This window comes from Thermobia domestica, chromosome 2 (genome assembly GCF_964235325.1).
Source record: "Thermobia domestica chromosome 2, izTheDome1.hap1.1, whole genome shotgun sequence".
Taxonomy (NCBI): domain Eukaryota; kingdom Metazoa; phylum Arthropoda; class Insecta; order Zygentoma; family Lepismatidae; genus Thermobia; species Thermobia domestica.
The window spans coordinates 378426026-378452811 of NC_137455.1; the positions used below are offsets into that span (position 1 = coordinate 378426026).

At 33.2% G+C, this 26786-nt stretch overlaps 2 long non-coding RNA genes across 3 annotated transcripts in view; one reads left to right on the forward strand and one right to left on the reverse strand.

Moving 5' to 3' along the window:
• Nucleotides 1-26786, reverse strand: part of LOC145678869 (uncharacterized) — a 335623-nt gene that overhangs the window by 278159 nt on the left and 30678 nt on the right. The window lies entirely within an intron of this gene.
• LOC145678871 (uncharacterized) overlaps nucleotides 1-26786 on the forward strand; it is a 290898-nt gene that overhangs the window by 209876 nt on the left and 54236 nt on the right. The window contains exon 2 of the long non-coding RNA XR_014130467.1: nucleotides 12421-12512. This is a non-coding gene — a long non-coding RNA (uncharacterized LOC145678871). The remainder of the gene's footprint in view (nucleotides 1-12420; nucleotides 12513-26786) is intronic.

The window sequence follows — 26786 nt, forward strand, 5'->3', positions numbered from 1 at the left end:
CGGGAAGCTCGGTGACTCAGTGGTAGAGCGCTTGCCTCTGGAGCGGAGGAGGTCTCTGAATCAATCCCCGTCCAAGAAAGTTTCTGGTTGACAACATCGTGTCCATAGATTTGCGTTTTCTCCCACATTCTCATTCCAGCAATATTTCCGTCATTATTCACTTGCCGTAATCATCTGTCTCCTTTATCCCAACAGTCACAACCGAGGGACGTTAAATTGGAAGATTTCATTTCATTTAGACGTATCCTCATATTCTATATCTTTTGAATATAAAAGCTGGAATTATAACATTACAAAATGTATGGCCTTTCAGTTTTTTTACATGCTATCCACTGATCTAGTTGCTAGCGCTTGTGCTCTTGGTACACGAAGTACCGAGTTTGGTTTCCGCTAGAAACTCTTGAAATTTGAACGCTAGTTCAGATTCCGTTTTAAATTAGGGGTAGCTAAACTCCAACCATCTATCTCTTCCCCTTTTAAAACCAAATTTTCTAAAACGCTAAAACACTTTTTTTTTAATGAAATTGTGTGGCGATTTTCATCTTCGTAACTACGGGAATTTGTGAGATATTCTATCCTTGACCCATCTCCCCCCCCCAAAAAAAAGCTCTACTTCCCTTATATGATCCGTATATTTAGAAAAAAATCATTTTTCTTCCATTACTTCCGTGCCAAAACGAGTATTTTGTCCAAATTTCACGTTTCTATCTATAGGAGTAGGGCCTGAATATTGAGTTAGTTTTCCCATTTTTTTTTTCATTCATTTAAGATATAATTTCCATAAATTATTAAGATCTTACAGTTTTTCGTACTGTTCATATCAAAGGTCTCAGACCGGCTGTCCTTATACTAACTGTGCTCGAACTGTGAATATGACAGTGACTCTTTAATTACAAAATGACATTAAACTTTAAAGTCACTGCTGTAGGAAAGATGATTTCAAATAAAACAGAACTATTTATAAATAATTCATTCAATAACTGCTAATCAGATTTTTTATTCTTAGTTTCAGTTTTGCCTGAAGAAGTCTTTCATTTTACCAAGAATATGTGATAAGAACATTTTTACAATAAGATCATCAGAGACATCAAACGAAATTCTACCGCAATATCTAAGAATTCTTAATTACTTTTGTTTCTGTGTCACTTTACAGACGATCCCTTTTATTAGAACTATACGATATGATTTTTTTTCTTTCGTTTTATCAATTCCTTATGCATAAATGTTGAAGGTTTCAATTTCTAATGTAAGTGTGTTAGCGTTTTCCCACTTTGTCTTAGTAATTTGTAAGAGTTGTACCAGAACTTCTATCTATTTTCGAAGTACAAGACGTATTAGTCCTACTCTATATATAAGTCTACAATTTATGTTGTGCCTGAAAAGGAAAAATTTAATATTTTTTCCTACCTTGTAGTGTGGCAAATTATTCTCATTTCTGTTATAAGGTTTCTGCTGATTTTTGTAACATAAATTCAAATTACTTTTAAAGCTAAGAACAAACTAGCTACACAACAATCAATTTTAGACTTTTTGATTTGAGTTTCTGTGTTTTGTGCCTTATACAATGCCAAGGTTACAAATTAAAGGTCCTAAATTAATTTTTGAAGTAAAATTTCTGTGATTTTTTTTTCAAATTTTTGTGCAAATTTTTCAAACAAGATTTTGTTAATTTTTTAAAACTATTTTTGTGTAAGTTTTTGTCTACTTTTTCAATCTAATGTAATCTTTTCTAATTTTTGTAAAATGTTTAAAACTAAAAAATTGTGCTAAAATTTTTCATACTAAATATTTTTGTGTATTTTTTTAATTTTTCAAAAGTGTAAAATTTTTAATTTTTGTAAAATTTTACAAACTAAAAAAATATACTAAAATTTTTAAAACTAAAAGATTGTGCTTGAATTTTTCAAACTAATTTTTTTCTGTAAAATTTTCAAACTTTTTTGTTTTTTTAAAATTTTACTAACTACAAAATTCTGCGAAAATTTTTCAAACAATGCTTTTGTGTAAAATTTTCGAACTTTTTTACCACATTGCCAAATTGTTTTCGCAGTTAACAGACTATCACGGAACATCAATTCTCACAGAATAGATAGCTCCCCACCACCTCGAATCACCTCCAAAAGAGCTGGGTTTACAATACCATGTCACCGGTTCCGGCTCAAGTTACTTGGATGAAGGTTATAATTGGGGAATCAGGTGACAATGATAGTAATAGTAAAACAATTAACCAACTAAGAAATCATCGGATTCTCAGGGGCCCAAGATAGTTGGAACATCTGTCTTCGACTAATATAAGTATAGTTAACAGAGAATTAAAATTATTGATGGTAACGTAGGTAATTGAGAGAAGTTGTGCGTAGGACAGTTATGAATGTGTAAAATTACAATATTACTTAAGTTCCATAGATATTTGTTTAATCTTGAGGTGTCATCCTTTCTTTGCCGTTCCCTTTCCTACGCCACTGGCCAGTAGACAGCTATTACTTCTTCAAAAACCTCCTACGACAAGCGAGAAACAAAGAATATAGTAATAGAAGAAGTAGGGATTAATATGCAAACATCGTATAAATTGTAAAGAACGAGGAGATAAACAAGGGAATTAAGATGAAAATAACGGGGAAGAACAACTGGAGAAAGAAAACGAAGGTAGAAGAGAGGGGGGAAAGGAGAATAGGGTAAAGAAGGCGGCAAGTAGAGATGATTCATGGGACAGGAAGGGATTTGAAGAGAATTTAAGAAAACTGCAAGAGGGAATTCCCATGTTTATTAAATTTCCCCAAGTCCTCTTGTAATAACTGAATTAACACATTCTAACAATAAATGCTACACTTTCACCAGAGAAAATATGCTTTTAAAATACAACAGCTTCTCTGGTATTACACTATCATTCAACATGATGTTTTAATGAAAATTGTGAGTCCGCAACCCGCATCCATACGAGTATACTTGGTTGTCTACTTGTCAGGATAAACACAATACATTTTAGTGATATAGTATCAAAATGCTAGCGGACTAGTCGTGGCACCAAAAGATGAATCATGATGGATTTCTTGCGTGACGCAAATTTGATTTCGTAAAGTATTATTTTTCCTGGTGATGTTGCATAGAAAATTAATGATACAATCTCTTTCGGAAAAACTAGTTGTCTATTTGATGATGTTTACTTACACTTATAAAGACTACCGATGCTATAGTTTGTGCTACTTCTACCTACCAACCAGCCGAACCCGACTTCGATCTCAGCGGGAAGTGATACATTTTCGCGTTCTACACTCTTCCAAGTGAGGCCAAGAGTTTATCTAGCATCTGTAAAACTTTATACCTGACCAAACTTGAGGGTTGATAAAGATAGCTGAAGCTGATGCTAGCCACATCACTTTATCTCTGTAGCCAGGTTAAGGAAGTATGACGTCTTACTTTCACATTGACGGCCAGCCACAATGGCCATTCCGAATAAGAGATGTGCCTTTACTTCCATAGTTATAATTATGGTTCAATTTACCTTCTAATGTAACGAATTGAGCTCTTCAATGGGCACGGTGGCTCAGTGGTAGAACGCTTATCTCTGGTGCGTAGGATTCCTGGTTCGAGTCCCCGTCCAAGTAAGTTTGTGGTGGACAACATCGTGTCCATGGTCTTTCTCGGGGTGCTCCTGTTTCCTCTCACATTATCATTCTATCAATTCACCCATTATCATTCACTTAGCTTAACAGGCATAATCGTTGAAGTTAAGCTGAAAGATTTCAGTATTGAACTAAGCTCCAGACCTCCTCTTCTTCGTTATGGCTGATTATCTGTGATGTAAAGCGGATAATTTTCTATTATACTCTGCTTTTAAGTCAATAATAAATCCAATCCTTTCAGGCTTGTCTAGTTGTTAGTGCGTTGCGCCTTCGGTATAAGGGGTCCCGGGTTTGATTCCCACTTGGAAAACATCCGACGCGTTTCGATGGTCCGGATTCCACCTTTAACTATAGGTCCTGGACCCATGTATCGTCGAAAAGGAAACGCTAAACTTCAACAAATAATAATAATAACTAACTAACTAACTACTGGCGTGACAGCCCTTTCTGGACATGAGCCACTCCAACGCCATCTGCTAGGGATCGGCTGAACTTGTCCGACCTAACGACAAGCACATGGGCAGTGCGTTGCATTCGATCTCATATCAGCAGCGTTCTTGACCTAGTGGCCGTCACGTCTTTCATTCATGGGGCTCCCCAGTTTGCCTCACGACGCTGGATGGACGCCGAATGTTGGGAAGCATTGGGCAGGAATCGAACCCGGGACCACGCGAATATCAGTCCAGCGCTCTAACTACTAGACTAAGAAGCCCCTTAACAATAATAATACTAGATAATAATAAAGTAAACCAGAAATTTTGAAACATAATAAACAAATCATATAGCACAACAGTTTATTTGTCAATAAAAATATTACTGGATGGTGTGTTGAGACAATTATGATGTCCCTGGGGATTCACAGACTATTTTCCTTGCATTTTCTTCACATTCTTTCAATAATATCCCTCATTACTCACAATCTTGCCTTAATCATACAGTACATTATGGCTAAAGAGCTGAGCTGTGAAACGTTATACAATATTTCATTTCATTAAAATAGTTCGGATCAGAAATAAAATGAAATATCTGTTGTTCACAAAGAATTACATTTTAGCGTTACACACACACACTGAAACGTTCGCCTTTTATTATAAGTAGAGACCGTATGTTAGGCAAAATGCCTATTCTTTAATATTCTTATATGTGCCTATAAGATATGATCAAAAATAACGTTTCAAAGTTTATATGGGGGTTATAGTTTCAATTTAAGCCAATTTTATAACGCCTATTTTGACTACTTCGCCCATTCCTGCCTAAATAATTTTTTTAGTGCCTAATGTTGTCTATTCTATGTATTTTCTTCAAAATAAGATTTTATTGGGGAAAATATATACAATTTAGTATTTCAGGAAAGGATTCTGCCTCTTCCGAGCAATACCGTATAGAATAAGTGTTGTTTGTAGTGATAAGATGTCGTAAAACTTTGGACTGCTATGAGTACTGATAAAGTGTATAAAATTTGGACTGTTATGTGTAGTGATAAAGTGGTGTAGAGAAGGTATTTATCAAATATGCATGGAATACGTGTTAAGCTTAGTTTTTATTTATACAGTAAAAGAAGATATTAACAAACAGGCATGTTTCTATATTCTTTGAACATTATCTATGACTTGAATTTGTTTATTAATTGTATTGAGTATTAATTCGAGTTATAATTTAGTGCCTGTTTTTTAAATTTTAAGTGCCTATTTGCTTGCCTATTTTCCAATATTTTAATGCCTAATCATCCGGTCTCTAAAAAGATGATATGTACACTCATGTCCAAAATTATTGTCGTATGTCTATAAATATGTTGTTGTAGGAATATAATTTGATAACGAATTCGTCCGGTATTTCTCATAATGTTAGTATGTGTATAATCAGCAAAGACATGTATGTGGCAAATTTCATGTCAAAAGAGCAGTAAATAAGAACAATTAAACGAAAATAAAACTTTCTTGTCCATTTAGCAACATTTTGTTTTACTCATTCTAATTTTCGTATTTGTAATTCTTTTCCTCTGAAATTTACTACAAATATACATTTCCCGATTATACATGTAGTATCAGTATCAAAAGTACCCTGCAAAATCATTATCAAATTATATTCTTACAAGAAGACAGCTATAGATATGCGACAATCATTTTGGACATGAGTGTACAGTAAGTAGTTAGGAATAGAAAATAGATTTAAGAAAAGTAATATATTTTTATACTCTTATACGTCATCGTATTTTTCTTGGAAAACTTCCTGTTTCGTTCAACGATCAAAAGTGACAGATTTGCTTCATTGATCAATTCTCGCTTACACTTCTCTCACTTCTTCAGTTCGCCATTTTGTTTTATTGATTCCTCCCTTGTTCCGGAAGCACCCTCTTTCCTCTCAAAACCCCCTTAAATCTTTGTCTTGGTTTTCTCCATGAGTCATTGGTTGCAAAGACCTTTCTGAGTGACTCTTCCGTCATGAGTCAGTTCTATGTTGTTCACAAAATAAGATTGTTCTACGGGTAAAAATATTCCGGATACAACAGAGACGGGGGCTGTTGTACCTAATTAATATGTATGAAAGTAGCCCTTATTTTGTTTTTCCTTCTCTAGCAGAATAGATTGCAACGAAGGTGGGGTTTGCTTACTATCTTGAATATAAATTCAGCACTTTTTCCCCCTCTTTGTGCTTTAGCACCACGACTCAGTACATAAATGTAGTTCTACATGATGTCTGGCATTATTGGCAAGAATGAAGCTTTATATCAAGAGGTTGGCAATCCTTTATTTATATAATATCACATAACAATAAAACATATATAAAAGACGATTCAAATCAGGTCCACAACTAGAGGAAGGTTAGGGGGGCCTGGTGCCCCATAAACTTTTCGTGGTCCCTCCAGACCTCAATACAAAATGCTATTATTAATACAACGTACACAATTTAGATATTTGTAAGAGAATTTTTAATTACTTGCCCCCCCCCCACATTATATTCATGGCCCCTTCAAACGTCTGTGGCTGATCTCGAGACTGATTCAATTCAAGAGATAATAAATACATTTATCGAATGTTTGATTTGTGTTAATAAACAAAAATTGTGAATCAAGAGATGAGAAATATATTTCTATTCAGGGGTGTAGCCAGCAAGTTTAGTTATGAGGCAGCTACAACGTACAAAGCTCCCCTCCCACCCACCCCAAAAAAGTGTTACAGCTAGTTATTTTGAGGCCTGATAAAACCGGAAAATTTTGGTTTCCGTCCGGAAAACTAAAAGCACTGTTGTTATAAGCTTTTTTCTTCTTTCTCTCCCTACATATTATATACCAGGTAGTTTCTATTATGCTCAGCCAAGAACTACTTTGTGCATAACTATTTCAATTTAAGTCCTTGTACAGTACACAGAACCTATCTATCTGAAGATTGATTTTCTTTGAAATTTTGCTTAATTTCTTTATTTCCTGAGAAAAATATTTATTTATTATATGTGACTGAGAAGCACCGCAATTATTTTATTAAAAACGTTGTTTTTTACCAAAATTTCCATCTAGTAGAAAACATGTTTAGAAAAGGAAAACACTAGTTATAGCATATATAAAATATAATGTACTTACCAGTTAAGTACCATTGTTTTATGGCAGTAATTATAGTAGCTTCTTAAAATGTTTAACTTCAAACTGTCAAATATAAATCGTAAATTGTGTAATCTGCTGTCACACAAACAAAAAGTATTTTTCAAAGTCCATTTCTTTATTATGCAGTTTATGGTGACACAAATCTAAAGAAGAATTACACACACAAAATATTTAGTATTATAAAATATGTGGAATAATATAGTTCCATTACGTAAAACTTTTCCATCCAATTTGAATGTAATTGAAATTGAATTACATAAGGTTATTTTTTTACCATTGGTCAAAGGGTCAAGGGAGGTCAAGGAAACCATTTGAGGGGCCTGACTCCGATGGGCCCTTCCTTGGCTACACCCCTGTCTCTATCGAATATTTAGTTTAAGTGATAAATTTTCAAAAAAAAAAAAATCTTTTTGAGTCAAAACATGATATTTTTTTTTATCGAGTATTCGATTTAAATTAAAAAACAAGAAAATTCTATAGCTCCACCGAACAACGTTGCAAGCGACAACAATTTCTGTCACATTGAGATTTTAACAGAACAACGGCACTGTAATAGAAGTTCCAATTCTATGTAACATCATTTGATGTAAAAGCATAGTTTGAAACTTAAAAAGTAAATTTAAAGCCTATACATAATCAACATTTATTTATTTATTTTTTTATTTCTGTAAACTTGGATTGTTGTCACTGGCAACGTTGTTCGGCGGAGCCACTCAATTTATGGCATTAGAAGATATATTAAGATATGCATATAAAAACCCTGAAACGATATGAACTTCAGATCTTAAACCTCTCCTGATGAAACCCTTTATACGCCACTGTCTGAAAGTATTACACTGAATATAAAGAAATAATATCCACCCATAACAGTAATTTTATCACCGCAATCTAAGCGCTACAAATTATCATATTATTATTCCGTTCATCCGTGAAGTTTATACACACACATATTTCTGAAATATATTCCGCACAAAATAAAGCAATCTGGGCATCTATTTGAAGATGCTTATCATCCAATTTTCTCAGTAATACCACGTAAATATAGAGATCATTTTGTGTATTATTTTTACTTGAAAACGAGGAAATATTTGTATAAAATATCGAGAAATGAAAAAAATGTTTATACTCAATCGTACACAATCATTTCATGAATTTTATTACTTTTTTCTTATTTTCTTTCTTACAAAAAAACTTCGATTCATCCATCATACTCACCCTACTTAGCATTCGCTTAGAGCAGTGTATGGTGTTTCTTTTTTGTTCGGAACGAGAGTATATATATATATATATATATATATATATATATATATATATATATATATATATATATCTGTATCTACCAACTGTAATAGCTAGGTTCGGCGTTTGCGTTAAGTATGGCTTTCTGATATTGTACACCACCAAACCCGAACCTTCAATCAGAGACCCAGCTATTATCGCCGACCAGAAGGTTAAAAAATAAAATTAAAAAAAAATACAAATAAAAACAAGTTTTGTCCAGTTCTGTTCAGCTGATATCATATATCAAAGGAAGATGAAGTAGTAACCGCAAGAAAGAAATTTTTTTTGTTTTTGTTTTTTGTGTTTTCAGCAAGCTAGACTTGGAAATTGAGTCATCCATCTTGAGATAGCGTAGTTGTCAGTCACTTTAAATTCTGTGTAGTTACTGTACAAGGTCGGCTCGTACTTTATCAACGATTTCTTTTATTTTTCAACAAAAAATCTTAAATATATATAAACGCTAGAGAAGGAACATAACATTAAAATAACTTATTATTATTATAAAAAATATAACTCAGAATGTTAGTTAAATCGACATATTAAATAGAATGTATTAAGATCAGGGCCGGCCCTAGACAACTTGCCACCCTATGTAATGGCATTATTTGCCGCCCATTTCTGCAAAAAGAACAAATCATAAAAGCCACGAGTATACTACCCCCACCCCATCATGAAGAACGAAGGCGAGGGAAAGTGCTCTCGCACTCAGAAAGGCATAAATACTACAAATACAATTCTCGTTGGGTCTGTTTTTTCTTTAAATAATAATCTATTATGTTAGTGAAAGATAAAGCAAATTCAACTGCAGAGGAAAGATGGTAATTCTTTTTATAGAATTCAATATCGAGCTTCAATCTAAATATATCAATTTGTAATTCCAGTACAACTAGCTCTTTTATTTCTATTTCTTGATTTTCCTTTTACATCTGCTAAAAGATTTTAAAAAAAGAACTTATTTCTACTTTCAATGATAAGGAACTTGTTTGTGACAAAGACAAGACTAGTTTCCATATCAAAACTGTGATAACTAACTAAATGGAACAGGTGTTCTCTACTATTCGAGATTTGAGATTTTATATTTGACAACAATCAAGCAATTCATGCTAGGATTTGTTTGACCATTTACTTTAGCACTCTCCATGTGACCTTAAACCATTACTACATAAACATGATTTATGAATGTAATATTCAAATAGAAGGTCAGCAAAGTAAATTTAACTACCGTCATCATGAAGCCTGTTTCCAACAAGGAAATATTTATTTTAAATAATATAGTCATGACAGATTTTTCCGCCCCTCGAAACATGCGGCCCTGTGTAAATGTACGTGTTGCACATATGGTAGAACCGTCCCTGATTAAGATAAGTAGTTAAGATTAGAAATTAGATTTCTAGGCTTTCGGCATCTATGCCTATGTTAGCCCGTCATGTGCGAGGGATGACGTCCCTCAGCGATCACATTATCCGAGGAAAGGAAAGGAAGAAAGCGACCAGGGAGCTATATGTAGGGTACCATCCGGGCATTTGCCTGGCTTGAATGAGGAAAACCCAGGAAAACCTTGCTGAGAATGGCTGTCCTGAAAAACCTTTTACAGTTTTGCGACTTAGTGTCTCCACTGAGAATCGAACCCGGGACCGAAGACAAGTAATTATCTGCTAACCTTTGATGTTATTGTTATATTTATTTCCGGGATCTGAAACTTTAAGAAGTTCAACTCATTCCTTTTACATGCAGTTCTAATCACATTACTTTGAACGAAAATAGTATCCTAATAAAACATTAACCATTTTTTATTTGAACCTTGACGTTAAAATCGTTTTGAACTTAAGATTTTTGTATTTATTCTTCATTTTCAAAAGAGTTTTAACTTGCTCACCTGACAACTAGATTATAATAAATATATTATCACGAGTGTCCATAATGAGGGCACGGTGGCTCTGAGGTAGAGAGAGCGCTTACCCCTTGTCCGTGCGATTCCTGGTTCAATTCCCGGCCTAGTAAGTTTGAGGAGGACAACATAGTGTCCGTGGCTTTTCCCGGGGTACTCCCACTTTCTCATTCCACCATTTTTCCCATCATCATTCACTTACTTCAATCATTGTCTCCCTTAGCCTAAAGGAGATAACCGTGGGACGTTCAACTGAAAGATATGATTTCGTTTACGAGTGTCATGATGAAAACTTTCATAAAGGTATATTTCAGCATCACTTTCGTCTTCGTATGTAGAAAGGCTATCATAAAACATCAATTTTTAGTATTTTCTTTTTAAAAGTCGATTTTTCTCGAAAAATAAAAAAAAATGAAATTTTGAGTTTTACGTGCCACGGTTATGCCGGTTAGGCTAAAGGAGACGGTGATAATGAGTAATGAATGAAATGGTGGAATGAAGAAAGTGGGAGGAAACGGGAGAACCCCGAGAAAACCCACGCACACGGTGTTTGTCCACCACAAAGTTCACTTGGCGGGAGCAGGATTTGTCTCGAAAAATAAGCATGATGACACGGTCACGCATACATTTCGTTTAGTCTGATTAGAAATGTTGATTGTTTTGTTACAGAATTATCGTACTCGATATCTTACAAAGTTATTTTGCCTAAAAGCTGTTCGCAGCATTTATTATTATTATTATTATTATTATTATTATTATTATTATTATTATTATTATTATTATTATTATTATTATTATTATTATTATTCGTAGTAGTAGTAGTAGTAGTAGTAGTAGTAGTAGTAGTAGTAGTAGTAGTAGTATTGCAGATATAATCTGTAAACCCAAATGAGTAGTAGAAAAAATAAATGTAGTGGTGGGCACAAAAACAGGTTTTTCTGATTTCGATTTTTAGAGATACCGAAACCAGTTCTTGAAAGACAGAAAACCGGTTTTGGTTCTCTATCCAAAATCGGGCTCAATTGTCTATCAAAACCGATTTCGGTTTTCTGTCAATAATCGATTTCGGTAATAAAACGAACAGGTCTTGAAGAATATGGAAATGTTGATTTTTTCGGTTTTTCTACAAACCGGTTTCCGGTTTTTATAAGCATCCCTAGCAGTAAGGTCGCTTTTATAGTTCCTGAGATCCTAACCTCTGTGTTCAATGGAGCACATCTTTTCCAAAATTAACGTTTAAACTTACTAATTAATAGAATAACTAAATTCAGTCTAGGAAATCACAAATAGTTGCTAGGAGAGTTAATATTAGTCATTAATTTGAAGTTCATATTCCTTTTCACTACTAGGAATATATAATATATAGAATTGCAGCTTAATATTATGGGATGCGAACAACAATTGCCCCCACCGAGAATCGCGCCCAATTTCTTTATTCGAAGGTCTGTGTTAACCAAATAGATGTTACTAAACTTTATGAGAACTAATGTGATCAGAATAAACCTTTGTGACCTGTTTTAGTTATACAGAGTGGCCCAAAAGTAGGTATACACCCTACATTGATCAAGTAATAACATTCTAGCTTATAGGCTTCAACTGTTCTAGCATTCAACATTCTAGCTTATAGGCTTATTTGCTTCAACTGTTCCCAGCTTAAGATATAAGTAAAGGACATTAAGAACAAAAATAGAGAAACTAAGTCTACCGGATGGATAACAATAAGAATCGATGTAAAAAAAAAAACAATGAGTTGATCAGTAAGGGACTGTACACCTACTTTTGGTCCACCCTGTATAACACATTAAAACTTGATATGTCGAGTTGAGAACACATGGATCTACTTTTTAATCACTTTGGATATATTTCATTTTTTAATAAAAAGATCTCTTTCTGAAATTGCTTTCAGATCATAAAAGATTTATGTCCAGAAATTGTTAATAACTTTCACTAACATCATAAAAAAACAATAACTTATGCATGTACTTAAGTGTTCTGTACAAACTTAATGTCTCTTTTTCTTCCTACTTCAGCAATTGGACTTATTCACTTGGAGAGAGCACGGTGGCTCAGTGGTACAATGCCTACCTCTGGTGTATTGGTCCCTGTTTCGATCTCCGGCCAGGTAAGTTTGTGGTGGACAACGTCGTGTGCGTGGATTTTCTCGAGATACTCCCATTTCCTCCCACTTTTCCATTCCACCAATTCTTCCATCATCATTCACTTGCTTTATTCATCCGTCTCCGTTAGCCTAAAGGGAATAATCGTGGGACGTTAAACTGAAAGATTTCATTTCATTTTTTAATCACTTGGAGTCTGAACGCCTCATATAGATATATAGAAAAAAATCATAATTATCCTGAATTATTTGTATAAAATATGATATGGTACGGTTCAAGCATTAGTCATGAACAAGCGAATTAGGATCTACTGTAAGACAGTTCATTTTCCATTATTATTACTATTATTATTATTTGCTTATTTATTTATTTATTTATTTATTAAAGTTTAGATTCCCATTTAAGTGTCTAGGCTATACGAGACGTTTACCTACATTTTGTAAGACTGAATCCGAACATTATATATACTTTTGAATATTTTTTTCTACACGTTAGGAGGAACACAGGTAAAACCATTTATTATATCTATATTTAGATGATTAGAAAACTCTCACTTCGCATTCTATTGATTCTAGGTGTATACATGAATATATTTTGCTGTTAAAGATAACGTTTGTTCATTGCTGCATTCGTTTGCATGTATCGCTATCTTAATCAGTACAATCATTCACTATTGTTTATAAATAAATTCTTCTCTTGCACCATGCACATGACATGAAATCAATCAACGCATTTCGCACAAAGCATACAGAGCCGCAAGAACATAAATACATGTAAATAAAAATGCACTATGGTTGTCTATCACTTACTCATTCAAATTGTGAACACTTCCTGACTCTCTGTTCTTATCTCCATCGAGGAAAGGGAGATGAAGGGAAACAGGGGGAGCGAGTGTTTAATCACCCCTCATTAACTGTTTCGTTTCAACCCACAAAGACCTTCTGACCGTACGATCCCTTTTGCAATTCATCTCATACATATATTTATCCATTTATCCACTCTGTCGATCTGTTACATTGACCAAAAACTGTTCAGCTCTTCCGCTCACCTCTTTCTCAACCTCCATGCCACTGTCAACCCTATGCGTTTAGCCCAATCATCTTCTAAACATATCTCTCACCTCTCGTCTGTTTTATATATATTATTTCACTGATTATTTTAACGAATGTTTGACATATTCTTGTATTCCCCCCTTGTGTTTCTCTCTGTCATTCTTATGAAACTGACAAATGATCGTCGCATTTCTTTGGCGTAGGTTGATTTTATCTTTATGCTATAACATCAGTGTTTCTCCTGTACTTTTTTTTCACAATTAATATCCGATTTTCATAAGATCAAATTTTAAAGATAACTTCAAAATCAATTTTACTAAACTTACCTTTAAAACTGATTTAAAGATAGAAGTAAGCTTCTTTATATTTGGAAAGATAAAGCTTAATATCGGTGTTGGATTTGTATGAGCAAATAATACAAAGAAAACAATAGACCTATATCTTTTGTATGACCAAAATAATTAATTTATAGACAACAATTATACAGTAACCTATTGACATTTCAAGATACATTTAACGTTGATTTTGTTTGAATAAGTTAAAAGAAACAATTATTTTATATTAGTTTTACATGAATAACTATTATTAGCTTTATGTGAATAAATAATTAAAAGGAAACAAAACAATTAATATTGGTCCCATATGAACAACTAATATTTGTTTTATATGAGTAATTAAAATTGATTTTACATAAGTAAATAACTTAAAGCAAACAATTATTTAATTTTGGTTTTATATAAGTAAATAATTTAAATGACGCAATTATATAATATTGATTTTATATGAGTAAATAATTTAAAGGAAACAATTATTTAATATTGATTTTATATGAATAAATGATTTAAAGCAAACAATTATATAATATTGATTTTATATGAGTAAATAATTTAAAGCAAACAATTATTTAATATTGATTTTATATGAGTAAATAATTTAAAGGAAACAATTATTTAATATTGATTTTATATGAGTAAATAATTTAAAGGAAACAATTATATAATATTGATTTTATATGAGTAAATAATTTAAAGGAAACAATTATTTAATATTGATTTTATATGAGTAAATAATTTAAAGGAAACAATTATATAATATTGATTTTATATGAGTAAATAATTTAAAGCAAACAATTATTTAATATTGATTTTATATGAGTAAATAATTTAAAGGAAACAATTATTTAATATTGATTTTATATGAGTAAATAATTTAAAGGAAACAATTATTTAATATTGATTTTATATGAGTAAATAATTTAAAGGGAACAATTATTTAATACTGATTTTATATGAGTAAATAATTTAAAGGAAACAATTACATTATTAACAGCAAAATACAGTGATACTGCGAAGGACCAACTACAGTAAAAGTAATATTAATTAGCCTCTAATGAGCAAATACTTGAAAGACACTAATTAACTAGCACATAGAAAATTATTAATTAATATTGTACGAGTATAGTGCTTTCAAGATAACGTTCCACGTTAGTTTCAATCATCTCCTTAAAATTACTTAATAATCAAAGTAACAATAATTATTTTCTGTCAATTACTTGATCATCAAAAGTAACAATATTTATTTTCTCTAGATTAGTTGATCTTTACAAAATCATAAGAGTTTTGTTTGAACAAGTATTTTAAATAACTCTTTCATGTTGAACTTAGGTTATTTGTTTTTATTTAAAAAAAACAGTGTACTAACAATTTTTAGAAAAAACATTATTTTACATAAGCAATTTGTTATAGAAAATGTTGCATTACTAAATATGAAAATATTAAACATCAACTTTCCTTTTAAAAAACAAAATATTATTTGAACATGTCTTTGTGCGTAGAAATAGTAGATTTTATGATACGCATTTAATTTTTATATTGGATATTATTGCTTAGTATACAACAAAACTTATTGTTTAGGTTTAAAAATATCATTAAAGAATAAATGGGCATATATTTGTCTTCTTTTATAACTATGTCTGCTTCCACTTTATTTTCATTCAAGCATTTTATATTGAAATGTTAATATTACTTCTATACAAATAAAATGATAATTTTTATGGCAAAGATATCCTAAAACAAATATCGTGATTTAAAGAAAGTAATACAAGCAAATAATATGAGCAAGAATTAAACAATAATATTACTTTTGTTCAAGCAAATAATGTAAATAAAAGATTAGTGTTACTTTATCAGAAAATGAATAACGTTACTTTTACATGGTCAAGTAATTCAAAGACCTTTAAAAGGTCTAACCACTGTGAAGTTAAAATCCGCTAATTTTATAGTAATTGTATGATATCTTCAAATAGATAAAAGATGTGGAACGAGAAGATGTGGAATTGAAATGTGGAACAACAAGAGCGTGCTAGATAATATTATTTTGCACGAGGTACCGTTATCATGAGTCATTTAGTAGCTTTCCCTTTGCAGCCATTTAGAAACTCGAAAAATAAAAGACTATTTTCTAAATGGCTGGAAATCTAAAGCAGATAAGTGAGTCGTGATAATGGTATCTCATGTAAAATAATATTTTCAAGCGAGCGCTTGTTCCATTTTTCGATTATCATTTATCTATTTGAAGATAATACATAATTGCTGTAAAATTAGCGGTATTTTAATTTCGCAGTGATGAGATCTCTTAATATGTCTAAATAAAATGTAAAAGAGACATAGAGCTAGTGATATGATTCTTGAATAATTGTCAGAAGAATTTTTCTGAAATCTATACATCTGTAGCTTCTTTAAATTTTATTTCCACATGTACAAAATATCATTAATTGTTTTCTTTAAATTTCTTCATCATAAACTAAAAATAATCGTTTTGTAACATTTCTTGATCATAAAAAGTAAAAATAATTGTTTAGTTTAGTTTCCTTGATCAAAAAGTAACCATAATTGTTTTTGTTTAAATTATTTGATTATTAAAAAGTAACTAGTTGTTTAGTTTGGCTCACTTTTCATCAAAAGTAATAATAATTGTTTCGTTTAAATTACTTGATCACGAAAAGTAAAAATAACTGTTTTGTTAGCATTAAGTGATTATATAAAGTAACACTTGCTGTTTTGTTTAATCACTTGATCATTCAAGGCAAATGTTTTCAATACCAACTGAAACAAGAATAAGGAATAATTATAGAAAATAGAAGAATGTCACACTAAAGAAGAAATCGGAATCATTCTTGTAAACATAAAGGTGGCAACATTTGTTACGAAAGAGGACTCTCATCATCTCTTCCTTAATTTGACCCATTAACGAAAAGCATCGTCAATTAATAAATTCTAACTTAATGAGTTTGAAAATTTGTCTTCAAGTTTCCAAGATCTACTTTTTAAACAACCAAAGATAGGTAAGGGAAACAATTTTCGCAAGGATGATGAAGAAAGAGCAGTGGGAATGAATAGGCTACATATATAGACAAGTCATATTGTACCCAGTTATTATAAGACAGGAAATGGGAAGAAATTTCAGGGGAGAAACAGTAAGAGGCAACATCACGGCGAAATTAAAATACCGCTAAGTTTACAGTAATTATGTGATATCTTCTAATAGATAAAAGATAATCGAAGAGTGGAACAAGAGCACCCTAGACAATATTATTTTACATGAGATATTGTTATCACGACTCACCTATCTGCTTTCGATCCACTTATCGAGCAATTTAAAATATCAGCATTTATTTTCGAGTTTCTAAATGGCTGCAAACGGAAAGCTACTAGGTATTTCGTGATAACGGTACCTCATGCAAAATAATATTGTCTAGCGCGCTTTTGTTCCACGTTCGATTATCTTTTATATATTTGAAGATATCACATAATTACTGTAAAATTAGCGGTATTTTAATTTCGCAGTAATTAGGCCTCTTAAGACTAACTTTAGAAAATAAATATTAGACACTTAGAAAATCATTAAAAACATGTTATTCACGTTAAACTGTACATAACTTATGTATATATATTGTGTTTTAGTATGGGTGTTAGGTGTGTTTTTTGATAATGGAATCCTATTACAAGATGACGTTTCGACAAATAAAAAGCTCATCGTCATCATCATAAGACGTAAGGCAAAAGAGTTGATGTTTTTAAATGGAAGGCCAAAAGAGTTCAAACCTCATAACAGATCGTCTGTCTCCCTTTCTGTAGGTTTTTTCTTTTTTAAAAAATATAATCATTTTTTAAAAGACAATTTACCTCATCCTCCTTGCCCGCTTCTGCAAGTATAAAAAGGTTGGGGTATTTAAGATAGATAGATAGATACCCGTAGAACGAATTCGGAAAGAGGAGAGAAGGAGGGGAAAAGAAGTTCTTTAATGAAACAATTAAAGCATTCGTAAAGAAAAATATGATGGGGAGCAGATTTAGACGTAAATGATGATTGTTAGACATTTGTCACTCTGAGGCCTTCTTGCGACGAAAAAGGAAAACAAGAGAGAAAAAAACATTCTCTGGAAAGAAGTAGCATTATTAGTGGTTGAAGTTAAAGCTAAAGAAAGTTGAATCATCAAGAAAATGAGGGAAAATGTTTGTTGAAGGCTTCTCTCATCAACCAATCAGTAAACGTCATTTCTTAAAAGGCAAATTTTAACAATTAGTTTTGCCACTGGATTCCTTTCAACCATTAATTTCTTTTCTCTCTCTCATCCTTGAGAACTGAATCTTCTTGTGTGTAAAATTTCATTCAAAGAATGCCAACGAAGGTAAACTTCGGTAATTCTTGAATGAAAATTTTCCTTGTCTTAATGAAACAAGTCACAACATAATTGTAGCTTAATTTGTTTATATGTAAATGGAACAAGTTTGAAACATATTAGTTTGTAAGCATTTTAAACTAGTTTTAATTTGTTTCTATTTTGATGACTCAAGTTCAAACATACATTTTAATGTTTATTTTTAATGTCATGAGGACATGTCTGTACATGATAGTACAACGTTTTTTTTGAATATATGTTAGAATATAGCAGTTTAATTTTGTTTCATTTGTTTATATTTTAGTAGTATAAGACCAAATAGTGTATGATTTTGTTTAGTTTGTTGCTATAGTAAAGAACAAGTTGGAATATTTATTTATTTTATTTTTGTTTAGTAAGTTATCGTTGTGTTGATTTGTAATGAGCTTGGGTGTATATATGTTTACCTAAATATATCTTAATAACATAATGTATCCTAATGATTCATTCTGTAGCTTAGTTTATTTTAATCTTATTGAGATAACATGAATAATAATAGTTATATATTTTTGGATCAAAAGATCCATTATATTTCGGGCAAAAATTTTCTTGTACGCCTTATATCTGGGGAACTACATATAGTGTAGATAAACCCAAACTATCACTTAACTCAGTATGATATGCTTATTCCGTAAAAAGTACGAAAACTCGATTTAGGGGCTATTCAAAAATTTTGTGGTCCCTGATTCAAAAACTAAGTATTGGTCAAGATCGCAATCTTTTGATGCACTTTTTGGATCATTCCTAAAATTTTTGTTGATTTATATTTTTCTGTGTATGTTTTTTTATAAAATGGTTCTCATTATTTTTGAAATTGAATTTATATCTATCTTGTTTCAACAATGTCAATACTAACTTTTTTTTTGCTAAGTTTGTTTTTATTTTATTCAAATAAATTGGGACGTAATAGCCTATACCTTCTCAACTCTTGGCTCACGGCACCCTTGATGTCCCACGATTTTTCAACAGCATCCCAACTTAGAATGACATAGAAGCACGTAATATACACACACACATTCATGCGTAATGAAACATACGTATGTCTGAAACTAACAACATTTTGTGAAAATTGCATAGGTTATACATAGGTTATAACATCTATATATTAGCCCTAAGTTCGTAATACAGGGTGGCTCAAAAGTAGGTATACACCCCTGCATTGATCAAGTGTAACATTCTAGCTTATACGTTTATTTGCTTCGGCTGTTCCAAGCTTAAGATATAAGTAAAAACTCATTAAGAAAAAATAATAAAGAAACTAAGTCTACCTGATGAATAACAATAAGAAATTATATAAAAAGCGATGAGTTGATCAATATGGGAGTGTATACCTACTTTTGGGCCACCCTGTATTAGAATTTGTGTAACTAATTGAAACGTCGTATACTCACTAAATGAACAATAATAACACTAAAGATAAAATATATTTAAACTGATATATTTTTCCGAAGATTTTCTGCATTTACCTTTTCTTTTACAGAAAATTCCTTCTTTGTAATTGAAAATACACCCACTAACTATTAATGGCTTCTTTACGTATTATATCAGAACTGTTTAGAAAAACATGTTTATACATGTCTGACCGCACAACTTAACAAGTTCAATATTCAGGTCTGGGACATAGAAGAAATTGCTATCATACGTTACAGACGGTTGTCCATATCAACATATGCATATTTATGAATGTTATCGTTATAATGTTCAGAAGATAAACATCTAATTAGTGAAAATATGGTTGAGCTCGAAATCATTGTGAACTAAGTACCCGCGCTCATATAAATCAGTCAAGATACAGGACACCGCGACGCACAGTTTGGGAAACCCTTGTCTATAATTTAGTATGCTTCTATGTTACGGAAACAAGTTGCAACAAGATTTTTAAAAATAATTTGTTTTGATAATAGTTTGTATTGTTTTATTCAGCTTCTTTATATCCATTTTGTTGGAATGGATTGAATCATAAGTCTTTTTCTCTAGTTGTTTCTTAAATCTGATTAGAACAAGTTCAACTATAATAGTTTTATTATTATTATTATTTGTTTTCTTTGTACTTTATTGAAACAGATATTTTTAAAAAATTCTTTCCTGCGTCCAGTAATTATTCTGTATCGTATGTCGATGAAAAAACTGTAATTAGTTTTTAAACAAGATGGTTCTTTAAACAATGAAACTTTGTTTTTGACTTGGAATCCTTACAAGGGAGGGTCACGAAGTTGCTCCGCTGAGATCCGAATGAGACAATTGTGTTTGCATTTGATATGTTAGTCTACTGTATAACTATGTGAATCCCAAAGTTGTACGTGTCACCGGGCAGTATATCGTGAGTTAGAACATATTTTGTAATGTAGAAGCTAAAAAAAGAAAAAGAAAAAGAGAAAGAAAAACCCTGGAAGAATAGTTTGAACCGAGTCATTTGTTCAGAAACGATCGGGTAAACGGAAAACTCGGCAAACACACATAACATCATTTTCAACGGCACACTTTTTAGGGTAAAAGAGTTTGCCGCAGGGTCCCAGGTGGGGTCCAATTCAAAAGTTTCAAATGGCAAGAGGGGTTAAGTAGCACATCATTTGAAAGCTGTTGTTTGATGAAAGAAGATGGAGCAAGTCTCGACTCTACGACAAACCTGTGCAAAATGGCGGCGGGTCAAAATGTAAACAAAAGCTTAATTGGAAAATCTATGGGCACATTGAATCCAAGATGCCGTTTAAAACCTATATCGAAAGGATGGGCATACCATACTGCTAAACTAGGAAAACCAAATTTGGCATGAATGTTGATCAGTAGGTGACGAAAAACGCGACGTCTTGAGTTCAAAATGCCGCAATATGTATCGAACGCATATCCAGCTCAAACCAATGGTGTTGGAGAAGCGAAATGTGGTATTTACGTTTATGGTCAATAGTAGATATCCACAAAATATCAAAGAGTATCATCTGTAATCCAATATGGCTGACAGCGTGAAAAATGAGTTTGTATATAAATATGCTATTTCTTGGAATATTGTGACCAAACCACAAAGTTTGACGCAGCTCGATGTACTGAAATGATTTACACGTGGTTTGGTACTGCTCGCTAATCTTATAAATTAACGTTTTTTGTATATTTCGTATTGCTTGAAATATTGCGATCAAACCAACGAATGGTATACAAATGTAACCAATAGAGAACCCAACCTGACTGGTGCAGCAAGTCCTTTATGCATCAATTACGTATGATAAAATTAGAAAAATACCCGAAGGTATTCAACTTTTGTTTCGCAGTATGAATATGGAGTTAGAGTTATGTGTTCCTCGCATATTTGTTATATTCACGTAAATGATATCGAGAGAACTGTGACGAAAGTGCATTAGGAACAAAACATACATCGCCTGTTTATTTCAAGAATGACATAACTCAAAATTCCTAACTTTTCAGGATAAGCGTTTAAAGTTTCAAAACGCAATGAGGGCGCAAGAACTCAGCTCTCTAGCGCAGAGTTTTGGAAGCACATCTGTGAAATTTTTAGCAGACCTAGACATCAAGATTACCTTTTATTTTCTGCCCATAAGTTAATAAGGGTGATTATTGAGTTATGTCACTTTTGAAATAATCAGCGAGTGTTGTTACGGAATGAAATAACAGTTGAAGTGAATCGAAATTAAATTGTTCTTTAGTCTTCTTATTGTTTCTAATACATAATGGAGAAAAATAGAGATTTAGATTTGTACTGTTATGAATGACATAGGTTTTAAGCGGCCATCTTGAATTCAAGGTGGTCATAGATTTTTTAATTAAGTTTGTTTTTACAATTTGACCCGCCAACGTTTTGCACAAGATTATCGTAGAGAGTCGAGACTTGCTCGATCTTCTTTCGTTTAACAACAGCTTTCAAATGCTGTGCTACTTAATCCCCCTTGCAGTTTGAAACTTTTGAGTTGGACCCCGTCTGAGATCCTGTGGGGGACCCGGGTGCAAACTTGCCCTTGAAAATGGTAAGATACGTGTTCGCCGAGGTTACCATCTACCCAACCGTTTCCGAAGAAATCACTCGGTTCAAACTATTCTGCCAGCTTTGTAGCTTCTACATTACAAAATGTGTTGTAACTCACGATATCCCGCCCGGTTGCACGTATGACTTTGGGATTCGTCTATTTATAACATATCAAATGCAAACTCAATTGTTTCGTTCGAATCTCAGCGGAGCCACTTCGTGACCCTCCCTTGTTAACTATGCACTACTATGTTATAAAGGGCCAGGGGTGTTATTAGTGTGGGCTTCTAACTAGCCCCAAGGCAAACCGGTGCATTTGGCGGGTGTAGTAATTTTTATAGAGGGCGTTTGGCTACGGGCATAGAATTTTAAGTACCCTCCAATTACTTCTACCCAAATTGTTCAAGAAGTACCACAGAATTCTTAAACTTGGATATTTGGATAGGGCACACACTAGTTTCTAAGTGAAGTCTTGACCTGACTACGGTAGGTCCCAAAGTATTGGAGCTATGGACCTTTAAAGTTAATTTTTTCATGTTTTCGGCAGCCTATAACTCCGAAAGGGAGCATTTGTGTACCCACGTTGGTCTATGTTTTTTGTCTTATCTTGGTGTCAGGAATCACCTCACAAACGTTGTGGATGTTATTTTGAAACACCCTATGTATATAAACAAAAGAGGATGATTGAATTGGAACTATTAAGAGGCGAAATAAAATATATCTCAAATAGGCCTATAGTGGCCATTTTCTATGCAGTACTTTAATATTAGATCTCTTTCCTCATTACTTTGAACTTTTGGGTTTATGTTTCTTCAGCTTTATTTTCTTTGAAAATTATAGAAAAAAAAAAAAACGAAACTCTTACTATTTCCACTGAAATTTTAAGAATAAATGTTTTCCTCGTTTAAAAAGGTTAAATAATAATCGTTTTAAGGTCGAAGGAAAGGGGTAAACATGCATTTACGTGCTCTGTGAGGAAAAGAATTATAGCAAGTGCAGGGCGATAGTGATTTGTTAACTGCCTAGAGCCTCATGGGATTGCTATGGCTACCGCGAGTGCCACATCACAGACAGACTGTCCCTCTGCCTTTCACTCCCTCCCCACACACTCTAACCCAAGTAATGAAGAACCGACCCTTTTCGCCTTGAAGCATAGCATTCAACATTTTTTGTAAAGGTCCCTTTTCAGCTGAAGGGCTGCCGCTCGCTGGATCTTTTCAGTCTGTTCATGTTTACGTCACAGACCTCTCCCCTTCTACCCTCCGGCAGTCTACCACTGGCGAGGTTGTTCCGTCAGCGCATGTGACTGCCTTTTCCTATACGTTCTTCACCCCCTACCATAGCTACCGGTTGCCATTATATACAAACATATATCTAACAGCAGAATTGCTTCTGTAACCAATATGCTTATTAGATTATGCAATGCCATTTTTAAATGCACTTGATTTAAAATACACATACATCATTTTTCCTTGCATGCGAATGATTTATCACATTAGTATCTTCAGGGTAAACATGAAACTTGAGGTTAATTTTATACTATTCTCTGAAGTTACAGATACTTTGACAGCCATTTTTACTCTTAAAATAGACCTATATACTATACAATATTATTACTGATTATATTCAGCGTAGTTCTTGTTAGGAGTGGTTTCGAGTTCAATTCCTGGAGCAGGCACAATTTTTCGGAATTAACTCTGTTAATTCGGGTGTTACTTAAATTAAGAGGTAAGACAATTTTGGTTTAGGAAAGCTAGAAATGAAGACTAATATGCTGCTCCATACAACGATTAATTTCAGCAGGCTAGCCTACTGATTATAGGTCAAGCTCAGAAACTGGAAGAATGAAAAACTGAACGGATTAATACGAGATAAAGGGAAGAAAAACTACAATAAAATTTAAAAAATCTGGTTCAGAATAAGGAAGAATGAAAAACAGAAGAATAAACGAGATATAGGGAAGAGAAACGACAAGTAAATGAAAACATTAGCTCAAAATATGGAAGAATGAAAAATTCAGCCAAATAATACGAGATATAGGGAAGAAAACCTACAAGAAAATGAGAAGTCTGGCTCAGAATAAGAAAGAATGTAAAACTGAGCCAAATAATACGGGAAGAAAAACTACAGTAAAATGAAAAATCTGGCTCAGAATAGGGAAAAATGAAAAACTGTGCGGAATAATGCGAGATATAGGGAAGAAAAACTACAAGAAAATGAAAACTTTAGCTCAGAATAGGGAAGAAAGAAAAATTTAGCCGAATTATACGAGATATAGGGAAGAAAAGCTATAAGAAAATAAAGAGTCTGGCTCAGAATAAGAAAGAATGTAAAACTGAGCCAAATAATACGAAATATAGGGAAGAAAAACTACAATAAAATGAAAAATCTGGCTCAGAATAGGGAAGAATGATAAACTGTGCTGAATAATGCGAGATATAGGGAAGAAAAACTACAAGAAAATGAAAAGTCTGACTCAAAATAGGAAAGAAGGGAAACTGAACCAAATCAACTGAAAGGTTGTAGAATTCAAACATCCAGGATGTAGGACACAGGACCTTCCCTCCCATCTAAACATCCTTAATTTACATTTAAAAGATAGATTAGAAAAAGAGAGAAACGATAAACGAGTAGCACTTAACATGCTTCATTCCGCGTAGCTTTTAACAATCCAACAACGGTGTTAAGTATAATAAATCTTTCATTTTCCAATGTGAAACACATTGCATTGACGAAATGCTGTACCCATTATTCTACTGATCGTGTGTAACATACTGAGCTGTGCATGAGTTCCTACAAGGTGCTGAGGCATTCCAGGATTTTTAATTTAAACACTTCTTGGTTGCCAGAGAATGTTAAAAACCAATTATCGGTGGGTAAACAAAACACTTGCAACAATGTTATGCACCATTGAGTTAGATTTTGTCTTTCGTTGACGTCTGTGGCTCTTTCATTGTTTTACCTTGACCTTTCAGGATATTTATGACAGTGGTTATAATTAAGCGTGTCCATCCATGGCGCGATGTTTGTTCTTATTTGTATTTACAGTTGTTGACTGCTTTAACTAGAATTTGATTGTGCGGCGACATCTTTGGACGAAAATCATAAGAAGTGAATATGTGAAAGTTCCCTCATAAACATCACGTATATACGTATAACATTTCATTTTTTTTTTTAATTGAACAAAATAGTGTTACAAAGAATTTAATGAGTATATTACGTGCAGTATAAGCAGGGGTAAAAGTGAGGGGAACGCGGGGGACGTTGTTCCGAAAAATATTTATAGGTATGGCCAGTGGCGTATTTACGATTTTGTTTCGGGGAGGGCTTTGCTAACTTTCGGGGGGGGGGGGGGATTTGCCTGAAAATGTGAAAATTCTGCAAGATATTTCATATACTTTACTAAAGTAAGATTTCGGGGGGGGCTTAAGCCCGGAAGCCACCCCCTAAATACGCCACTGGGTATGGCGTTCCTCTACTTCCTAAAAAGTTACAATGGACAAAGATAGGCACGGGGGATAGCTTGACGTCATGTGCCCCCTACCTTTTCAGATTCACTTTTACCTTTGACAAGTGAGAATAAGTGTTAGTATACTGGTAGGCAAGTGCGTACAGAGGAATTTATTGTGTGTGTGGGGGGTCTGAATTCAATATAAGGATACATTACATTAAAATCTGTAAAAGGTCACCCCTAAAATTAGACTAAATTTACAGAAAAAGTCGGGATTTCGGGGGTTTCGTACCCCTTAAGGCCCACTCCTGAGCACGCCCCTACTAATAGGAGTATGTGTATCACTCTAAGGAGTAGTTCCCACAAAGCGAGAAGTGCATGGCTCCGGTTTCGCTGATGTCCATCCCTCATTATCGGAGGAACATAAGAAGTTGTTTTAAACGCTATTTTCGTGATTACTTATGGTTATGTTAATATACCGTACTCACAGTGATTCTTGCTTCATTCCCCTACTTTCCTAGTTAGGGATGCGCACGAGACGAGTCGAGACAGGATTTTCCTGACAAAATTCGAGTCGAGACACGGCTCTTCCAATAGAAAAATATATATTTTTCGAGTCGAGACATCACTTTTACAGCACATTTTCGTGTCGAGACAGCCACAAATCTTGTCTCGTGCGCATCCCTATCCCTAGTAATTCGATTTCGTAAATATTTATTAACTTTCTGCTTTCCTTTATTTCCTAAATATATATGTATGCGTTTACATATGTTGTATAGCTGAACAAAAGCAGCATTTTTCAAATGTTGAGTGTTGCAAACTCTGTCATACACAGAAATCACGAAAACAACGCTACTCTTCCAAACCGCCGCACACTGAAACTAATCTTTGGAGTATTCGAGTCAAGTTAACTGCAGTGGAATCTCGAAGGGACAATATGTTTTGGGAACTGTGAAGTGTTGCTAGAATTGATCGGCACCTTTCTTTACCTCATTGCATCACACCTTTCCTAGGTTAGTTACTAAGACAATGGGTCTGTAACACTGACATGTTATGCTCTATTGTCACTTTGCCTAATATGCC